The sequence below is a fragment of the Asterias amurensis genome, chromosome 17, assembly GCF_032118995.1.
Source record: "Asterias amurensis chromosome 17, ASM3211899v1".
In the NCBI taxonomy this organism is placed as follows: Eukaryota; Metazoa; Echinodermata; class Asteroidea; order Forcipulatida; family Asteriidae; genus Asterias; species Asterias amurensis.
The window spans coordinates 9,033,432-9,044,090 of record NC_092664.1 but is presented as its reverse complement, the minus strand read 5'-3'; the positions used below and the strand labels follow the sequence as shown (position 1 = coordinate 9,044,090).

The window sequence follows — 10,659 nt, the reverse complement described above, 5'->3', positions numbered from 1 at the left end:
TTGTTGCATTTTAGGCGAAATTGTTACAAAACAGGCACTATTTGATAGATACACAAGGCTGGTTGCACTTTTTGGCCAAATTGTTTGCATTTTCAGGCAAACTCTGATAGGTGCACAAGGCTTAAGCCTTGTAGCATTTTAGGGAAAAATTTGTTGCAGTTTCAGGCAATATTTGATAGGTACACAAGGCTACAGCCTTGTTGCACATTTTGTTGCATTTTCTGGCAAAATTTGATAGGTATACAACGCTATATATAGCCTTGTTGCATTTTAGGGTAAAATGTTATTGCATTTTAGGGTAAAATTTGTCGCTTTTTCAGGCAAAATGGTATAGACATTTTAGGACGAAATTTGATAGGCACACAAGGGTTTAGCCTTGTTACATTTTAGGGCAAAATTTGTTGCATTTTAATGCACAATTTGTTGCACTTTCAAGCAAAATTTGATAAAATTAAAAAAAAAGGTATACAAGGCTATGGCCTTGTTTGAAATTTATGGCAATATTTGTTGGGTACACAAGTTTTAAGCCTTGTTGCATTTTAGGGGAAAAATTGTTGCATTTTTAGGCAAAGTTTGATAGGTGCACAAGGCCACAGCCTTGTTGCATTTGACGGCAAAATTTAGGGAAAAACTTGTCGCACTTTAGGGCGAAGTTTGATAGGTACAAAAAGCTATATTTAATCAAGAGAAGCTGCCTTAATAATGCTGTACACAACTCTTTTCACTTTCAGCTCAGCTGACAGGGATAATCTTGGTAGAGCGCTCTCACAGTCAAGATGTCATAACTTATTCAATATCCAGACAGTTGGGTGATGAGGCCTGCCATGAGACATGATTATGGTGAGTTAAAAACTAATAAAATGTTCTTTTAGGGTGAAATTTCATAGGTACACAAGGCTAGTCTTTATGCATTTTAAGGCAAAATTTGTTGCATTTTAGGGTAGCATTTCAGGGCAAAATTTGTTGAAATTTTCAGTGCAATATATGATAGGTACACAAGGCTAAAAAAGTCTTGTTGCTTTTTGGAAAAAATGTGATGCATTTTAGGCGATATTTGATAGGTACACAAGTCTTGTGGCATTTTAGGGTCGAATTTATGGAATTTTTAGGAAAGATTTGATAGAAACACGAGGCTAAAGCCTTGTTGCATTTTAGGGCAAAATCTGTTGCATTTAGGGCAACATTTTTTAGGTACACGAGGCCTTGTTATGTTTAGGGCAAAATTGGTTGTATTTTACAAAAAAAATTGTTGCATTTTAAGGCAAAATTTGAAAGGTACACAAGGCTATGGCCTTGGTTCACAATGCCTTGTTATTGTTACACTTTAGGGCAAAATGTGTTGCACTTCATGGCGAATTTGATGGGTACTTAAGGCTACAGCGTTGTTGCATTTTGAGGCAAAAATTGATAGCTACACAAGGCCTTGTTGCAATTTAGGGCAAAATTTGTTGCATTTTAGGCACAATTTGGTAGGTACACATGGCTATAGCCTTGTTGCATTTTAGGGCAAAATTGTTGAAATACAGGCACTATTTGATAGATACATAAGGCTTGTAGCATTTTAGGGAAAAATTTGTTGCAGTTTCAGGCAATATTTGATAGGTACACAAGGTTGCATTTTAGGGTAAAATTTTATTGCACTTTATGGTAAAATTTGTCGCTTTTTCAGGCAAAATGGTATAGGTATACAAGGCTATGGCCTTGTTGATAAATAAGGCCAACATTTGTTAGGTACACAATGCCTTGTTAAATTTTAGAGGTACACAAGGCTTGTTGATTTTAGGGCAAAGTGTGATGCATTCTAAGGCGAAACTTGGCAGGTACACAAGGCTACAGCCTTGTTGCATTTTAGGGTAAAATTTGTTGCATTTTCAGGCGAAATTTGATAGGTACACAAGGCTATAACCTTGATTCATCTAAGGGCAAAATTGAATGCATTTTCAGGCAAAATTTGATATCTACACAAGGTCTTGTTGCATTTTAGTCCCTGGTTGCATTTTTGGGTCTGATAGGTGCACAAGGCTTAAGCCTTGTAACATTTTAGGGCAAAATTTGTTGTTATTTAGGGCGAATTTGATAGGTACACAAGGCTTAGGCCTTGCTACCTTTTAGGGCAAAAGATGATACACAAGATATGATAGGTACACAAGGCTAATTAACTCAAGGGAAGCTGCCTTAGTGATGCTGTACACAATTTCCTTTTTACTTTCAGCTGACAGGGATAATCACGGTAGTTCGCTCTCACAGTCAAGATGTCATAACTAATTCAATATCCAGACAGTTGGGTGATGAAGCACGACACAGTGAGAGGTTTCCATGAGACATGATTACGGTGAGTTACAAACTTATAAAACATTCTTTTAGGGTGAAATTTCAGGTACACAAGGCTAGGCTTAATGCATTTTAGCGCAAAATTTGTTGCATTTTAGGGTACCATTTTAGGGCGAAATCTTTGCATTCTAGGGCGAATTTTTTTGCATTCTAGTGGAAGTTTGTTAGGTCATCAAGGCTTCAGCCTTGTTGCATTGTAGGGAAAAATTTGTTGCAATTTAGGGCCAAATTCGTTGCATTTTCAGGCAAAATTTGATAGGTGCACACGGCTACAGCCTTATTGCATTTTGAGGCAAAATTTGATGTGTAAACGAGCCTTGTTGCATATCTGAGACAAATTTGTTGCATTTTCAGGCAAAATTTGATAGAGACACAAAGCTATGGCCTTGTTGAAATTTAGGGCAACATGTGTTAGGTACACAAAGCCTTGTTACTTTTTAGGGCAAAATTGTTGCATTTCACGCAACATTTCATAGGTACAAATGGCTGTTACATGTCTTAAGCCTTTTGCATTTTAGTGCAAAATTTTTTGAAATCTAGTACAACATTTGAGGTACACCCTTGTTCCATTTAAGGGCAAAATAAGTGCATTTTAGGGCGACTTTGATAGATACACAAGGCTAAGGCCTCGTTGCGTTTCAGAGCAAAATTTTGTGCATGTTACTCAAAGTGTGATAGGTACTACAGCCTTGTTACATTTTAGGGCAAAATTTGTTGCATTTTAGGGCAAAAAATGTTGCATTTTCACATGAAATTTTATAGGTACAAAAGGCTTGTTGCTTTCTAAGCTACAATATTTTTTTTTTTTTGCATTTCAGGGCAGAATTTGGTAGGTACACGGGCTAAATGTTCATGCATTTAAGGGCAATATTTGGTAGGTACACAAGGCACTGTTTTCAAATCTTGGCTTGAACCCTATTTCTGTAGCTATCATTTCACTCCATTTGGCTAACATACTGTATGTGAACTTGCCCTTTCAGAGCCAGAGATGTACCTCGTGCCAGAGATGTACCTCGTGCATGTTAACATTGCGATCATCAAGACATCTTATCTGTTTATCTAGCAACCATGTAATACAACCAAGTAACTTGTTAATTTCAACTGGCCATGTGGATAGAAAGGCGAACGCCAACTGGGTTAAGAGGTGTACGGATGTAATTGTGGGTTGGCCCACACCCTTGGCAGAGTTCCGTGTCAAATGACATGCAACTGTTTGGATTCAATACAAGGGATGCAACGGACAAGGCCAAGTGGAGGAGAGACATAGGGAGAAAGCAGGCCAACCCAGAGCAGACTGGACAATGGCCTTAACACCGACATGGAGATGAACTGTCAAGTATTTGAGCACATTCCTTGCTCCACTGGCTTCCTTTGAAACAGCAGAGCATCTTCAAAATGCTCCTGATGACCTACAAAGCACAAGAGCAATACATATCCAAGTCTAACATTCCCACAGCCCTACACATAATTTACGCTCAACATTCCGAGTCACTACGGCAGTCACTCGTCGCCCTCAACGCAGTATATAATAAAAGATCGTATGCGTCTACAGCTCCTCACCCCTGGAATGGCCTACCTCTTCAGAATGGATCTGCTACTTCACTGGCTGACTGCAATCGTCTAACCCATATTTATGACTTATCCAAAGACTGTTAAAGATGGTTTAATGGCCAGATGCTGAGGATCTTTGGTCAAGGGTGTTAGTGCTAGTAACCTCTCCCCTCACTGTTTTGTTACACTTTAGCTCTATTTTGCCCATTAATTTGCCCATTATTTTGGCCAGTGTTTATCATTTCTGTTAAGTGCTATTTTTTTGTTTACTTTAATGGCCAGATGCTGAGGATCTTTGGTCGAGGGTGTATGTGCTGGTAACCTCTCCCCTCATTTATGTTACTGTATAAGCTCTATTTTACCCATTATTTTGCCCATTATTTTGGCGATTGTTTATCATTTCTATGACTTGTTTATTTATTGAAATGGCCAGATGCTGAGGATCTTTGGTCGAGGGTGTATGTGCTGGTAACCTCTCCCCTCACAGTACAGTTTACATTATGTAGCTGTTGTTAGTTTAGCTAATAGTAATTTACTCTCGTAGAGTTTGTATCAAGGGCTTGTATTTTTACTGACCTTAAGTCTTTACTAATTATATAAATACTGTTTAGTATTATTACTATACAGTAAGAATTCTTGTAAACAAAACACAATTGCCTTAAAATTAAATCAAAAAAGGTTTAACGTTAACCCTATAGCCATGTAAAGAAATTTGTTCTGAAATAAGCACAAGGCTATAGCCTTGTGAACTTATCAAATTTTGCTCAAAAATGCAACAAAAATGCATGAAATTTGCTCTGAAATAAGCACAAGGCTATAGCCTTGTGAACTTATCAAATTTTGCTCAAAAACGCATGAAATTTTGCTCAAAAATGCAACTAAAATGCATGAAATTTGCTCTGAAATAAGCACAAGGCTATAGCCTTGTGAACTTATCAAATTTTGCTCTAAAATGCAAGACTTTTGCTCTGAAATAAGCACAAGGCTATAGCCTTGTGAACTTATCAAATTTTGCTCAAAAATGCAAGAATTTTGCTCTGAAATAAGCACAAGGCTATAGCCTTGTGAACTTATCAAAGTTTGCTCTAAAATGCTTGAAATTTGCTCTGAAATAAGCACAAGGCTATAGCCTTGTGAACTTATCAAATTTTGCTCTAAAATGCAAGACTTTTGCTCTGAAATAAGCACAAGGCTATAGCCTTGTGAACTTATCAAATTTTGCTCTAAAATGCAACAAAAATGCATGAAATTTGCTCTGAAATAAGCACAAGGCTATAGCCTTGTGAACTTATCAAATTTTGCTCAAAAATGCAACAAAAATGCATGAAATTTGCTCTGAAATAAGCACAAGGCTATAGCCTTGTGAACTTATCAAAATTTGCTCAAAAATGCATGAAATTTGCTCTGAAATAAGCACAAGGCTATAGCCTTGTGAACTTATCAAATTTTGCTCAAAAATGCAACAAAAATGCATGAAATTTGCTCTGAAATAAGCACAAGGCTATAGCCTTGTGAACTTATCAAAATTTGCTCAAAAATGCTTGAAATTTGCTCTGAAATAAGCACAAGGCTATAGCCTTGTGAACTTATCAAAATTTGCTCAAAAACGCATGAAATTTGTTCTGAAATAAGCACAAGGCTATAGCCTTGTGAACTTATCAAATTTTGCTCAAAAATGCAACAAAAATGCATGAAATTTGCTCTGAAATAAGCACAAGGCTATAGCCTTGTGAACTTATCAAAATTTGCTCAAAAATGCTTGAAATTTGCTCTGAAATAAGCAAAAGGCTATAGCCTTGTGAACTTATCAAATTTTGCTCTAAAATGCAAGAATTTTGCTCTGAAATAAGCACAAGGCTATAGCCTTGTGAACTTATCAAATTTTGCTCAAAAACGCATGAAATTTGTTCTGAAATAAGCACAAGGCTATAGCCTTGTGAACTTATCAAATTTTGCTCAAAAATGCAAGAGTTTTGCTCTGAAATAAGCACAAGGCTATAAGCCTTGTGAACTTATCAAATTTTGCTCAAAAACGCATGAAATTTGTTGTGAAATAAGCACAAGGCTATAGCCTTGTGAACTTATCAAATTTTGCTCAAAAATGCAACAAAAATGCATGAAATTTGCTCTGAAATAAGCATTGTGAACTTATCAAATTTTGCTCAAAAATGCATGAAATTTGCTCTGAAATAAGCATTGTGAACTTATCAAATTTAGCTCAAAAATGCAAGAATTTTGCTCTGAAATAAGCACAAGGCTATAGCCTTGTGAACTTATCAAATTTTGCTCAAAAATGCAAGAATTTTGCTCTGAAATAAGCACAAGGCTATAGCCTTGTGAACTTATCAAATTTTGCTCAAAAATGCAACAAAAATGCATGAAATTTGCTCTGAAATAAGCACAAGGCTATAGCCTTGTGAACTTATCAAATTTTGCTCTAAAATGCAAGAATTTTGCTCTGAAATAAGCACAAGGCTATAGCCTTGTGAACTTATCAAATTTTGCTCAAAAATGCAAGAATTTTGCTCTGAAATAAGCACAAGGCTATAGCCTTGTGAACTTATCAAAATTTGCTCTAAAATGCTTGAAATTTGCTCTGAAATAAGCACAAGGCTATATATAGCCTTGTGAACTTATCAAATTTTGCTCTAAAATGCAAGACTTTTGCTCTGAAATAAGCACAAGGCTATAGCCTTGTGAACTTATCAAATTTTGCTCAAAAACGCATGAAATTTGTTCTGAAATAAGCACAAGGCTATAAGCCTTGTGAACTTATCAAATTTTGCTCAAAAATGCAACAAAAATGCATGAAATTTGTTGTGAAATAAGCACAAGGCTAAAGCCTTGTGAACTTGACAAAATTTGCTCTAAAATGCAAGAATTTTGCTCTGAAATAAGCACAAGGCTATAGCCTTGTGAACTTATCAAATTTTGCTCAAAAACGCATGAAATTTGCTCTGAAATAAGCACAAGGCTATAGCCTTGTGAACTTATCAAATTTTGCTCAAAAATGCATGAAATTTGCTCTGAAATAATCACAAGGCTATATATAGCCTTGTGAACTTATCAAATTTTGCTCTAAAATGCATGAATTTTGCTCTGAAATAAACACAAGGCTATAGCCTTGTGAACTTATCAAATTTTGCTCTAAAATGCAACAAAAATGCATGAAATTTGCTCTGAAATAAGCACAAGGCTATAGCCTTGTGAACTTATCAAAATTTGCTCAAAAATGCATGAAATTTGCTCTGAAATAAGCACAAGGCTATAGCCTTGTGAACTTATCAAATTTTGCTCAAAAACGCATGAAATTTGTTCTGAAATAAGCACAAGGCTATAGCCTTGTGAACTTATCAAAATTTACTCTAAAATGCAAGAATTTTGCTCTGAAATAAGCACAAGGCTATAGCCTTGTGAACTTATCAAATTTTGCTCAAAAACGCATGAAATTTGTTCTGAAATAAGCACAAGGCTATAAGCCTTGTGAACTTATCAAAATTTGCTCTAAAATGCAAAAATTTTGCTCTGAAATAAGCACAAGGCTATAGCCTTGTGAACTTATCAAATTTTGCTCAAAAATGCAACAAAAATGCATGAAATTTGCTCTGAAATAAGCACAAGGCTATAGCCTTGTGAACTTATCAAATTTTGCTCTAAAATGCAAGAATTTTGCTCTGAAATAAGCAAAAGGCTATAGCCTTGTGAACTTATCAAATTTTGCTCAAAAACGCATGAAATTTGCTCTGAAATAAGCACAAGGCTATAGCCTTGTGAACTTATCAAATTTTGCTCAAAAACGCATGAAATTTGTTGTGAAATAAGCACAAGGCTATAGCCTTGTGAACTTATCAAATTTTGCTCAAAAATGCAACAAAAATGCATGAAATTTGCTCTGAAATAAGCACAAGGCTATAGCCTTGTGAACTTATCAAATTATGCTCAAAAACGCATGAAATTTGTTGTGAAATAAGCAAAAGGCTATAGCCTTGTGAACTTATCAAATTTTGCTCAAAAATGCATGAAATTTGCTCTGAAATAAGCACAAGGCTATAGCCTTGTGAACTTATCAAATTTTGCTCAAAAACGCATGAAATTTGTTCTGAAATAAGCACAAGGCTATAGCCTTGTGAACTTATCAAATTTTGCTCAGAAATGCAACAAAAATGCATGAAATTTGCTCTGAAATAAGCACAAGGCTATAGCCTTGTGAACTTATCAAAATTTGCTCAAAAATGCATGAAATTTGCTCTGAAATAAGCACAAGGCTATATAGCCTTGTGAACTTATCAAATTTTGCTCTACAATGCAAGAATTTTGCTCTGAAATAAGCACAAGGCTATAGCCTTGTGAACTTATCAAATTTTGCTCAAAAATGCAACAAAAATGAATGAAATTTGCTCTGAAATAAGCACAAGGCTATAGCCTTGTGAACTTATCAAAATTTGCTCAAAAATGCATGAAATTTGCTCTGAAATAAGCACAAGGCTATAGCCTTGTGAACTTATCAAAATTTGCTCAAAAATCCATGAAATTTGCTCTGAAATAAGCACAAGGCTATAGCCTTGTGAACTTATCAAATTTTGCTCAAAAACGCATGAAATTCGTTCTGAAATAAGCACAAGGCTATAGCCTTGTGAACTTATCAAATTTTGCTCAAAAATGCAACAAAAATGCATGAAATTTGCTCTGAAATAAGCACAAGGCTATAGCCTTGTGAACTTATCAAAATTTGCTCAAAAATGCATTAAATTTGCTCTGAAATAAGCACAAGGCTATAGCCTTGTGAACTTATCAAATTTTGCTCTAAAATGCAAGAATTTTGCTCTGAAATAAGCACAAGGCTATAGCCTTGTGAACTTATCAAATTTTGCTCAAAAACGCATGAAATTTGTTCTGAAATAAGCACAAGGCTATAGCCTTGTGAACTTATCAAAATTTGCTCAAAAATGCATGAAATTTGCTCTGAAATAAGCACAAGGCTATAGCCTTGTGAACTTATCAAATTTTGCTCAAAAACGCATGAAATTTGTTCTGAAATAAGCACAAGGCTATAGCCTTGTGAACTTATCAAATTTTGCTCAAAAATGCAACAAAAATGAATGAAATTTGCTCTGAAATAAGCACAAGGCTATAGCCTTGTGAACTTATCAAATTTTGCTCAAAAACGCATGAAATTTGTTGTGAAATAAGCCTTGTGAACTTATCAAAATTTGCTCTAAAATGCAAGAATTTTGCTCTGAAATAAGCACAAGGCTATAGCCTTGTGAACTTATCAAAATTTGCTCAAAAATGCATGAAATTTGCTCTGAAATAAGCACAAGGCTATAGCCTTGTGAACTTATCAAATTTTGCTCTACAATGCAAGAATTTTGCTCTGAAATAAGCACAAGGCTATAGCCTTGTGAACTTATCAAATTTTGCTCAAAAATGCAACAAAAATGCATGAAATTTGTTGTGAAATAAGCACAAGGCTAAAGCCTTGTGAACTTGACAAAATTTGCTCTAAAATGCAAGAATTTTGCTCTGAAATAAGCACAAGGCTATAGCCTTGTGAACTTATCAAATTTTGCTCAAAAACGCATGAAATTTGCTCTGAAATAAGCACAAGGCTATAGCCTTGTGAACTTATCAAATTTTGCTCAAAAATGCATGAAATTTGCTCTGAAATAAGCACAAGGCTATAGCCTTGTGAACTTATCAAATTTTGCTCTAAAATGCAAGAATTTTGCTCTGAAATAAGCACAAGGCTATAGCCTTGTGAACTTATCAAATTTTGCTCAAAAATGCAACAAAAATGCATGAAATTTGCTCTGAAATAAGCACAAGGCTATAGCCTTGTGAACTTATCAAAATTTGCTCAAAAATGCATGAAATTTGCTCTGAAATAAGGAAAAGGCTATAGCCTTGTTAACTTATCAAATTTTGCTCAAAAACGCATGAAATTTGTTGTGAAATAAGCACAAGGCTATAGCCTTGTGAACTTATCAAATTTTGCTCAAAAATGCAACAAAAATGCATGAAATTTGCTCTGAAATAAGCACAAGGCTATAGCCTTGTGAACTTATCAAAATTTGCTCAAAAATGCATGAAATTTGCTCTGAAATAAGCACAAGGCTATAGCCTTGTGAACTTATCAAATTTTGCTCTAAAATGCAAGAATTTTGCTCTGAAATAAGCACAAGGCTATAGCCTTGTGAACTTATCAAATTTTGCTCAAAAATGCAAGAATTTTGCTCTGAAATAAGCACAAGGCTATAGCCTTGTGAACTTATCAAAATTTGCTCTAAAATGCTTGAAATTTGCTCTGAAATAAGCACAAGGCTATAGCCTTGTGAACTTATCAAATTTTGCTCTAAAATGCAAGACTTTTGCTCTGAAATAAGCACAAGGCTATAGCCTTGTGAACTTATCAAATTTTGCTCAAAAACGCATGAAATTTGTTCTGAAATAAGCACAAGGCTATAAGCCTTGTGAACTTATCAAATTTTGCTCAAAAATGCAACAAAAATGCATGAAATTTGTTGTGAAATAAGCACAAGGCTAAAGCCTTGTGAACTTGACAAAATTTGCTCTAAAATGCAAGAATTTTGCTCTGAAATAAGCACAAGGCTATAGCCTTGTGAACTTATCAAATTTTGCTCAAAAACGCATGAAATTTGCTCTGAAATAAGCACAAGGCTATAGCCTTGTGAACTTATCAAATTTTGCTCAAAAATGCATGAAATTTGCTCTGAAATAATCACAAGGCTATATATAGCCTTGTGAACTTATCAAATT

General features: G+C 35.1%; 1 long non-coding RNA gene across 1 annotated transcript; it reads left to right on the top strand.

The window, feature by feature from the left end:
* Nucleotides 1–730: 730 nt before the first annotated feature.
* On the top strand, nucleotides 731–4,425 carry LOC139949927 (uncharacterized). Its single transcript, XR_011787595.1, has 3 exons — nucleotides 731–840; nucleotides 2,213–2,332; nucleotides 3,312–4,425. It is a non-coding gene; the product is annotated as an uncharacterized lncRNA (long non-coding RNA).
* Nucleotides 4,426–10,659: the final 6,234 nt, after the last annotated feature.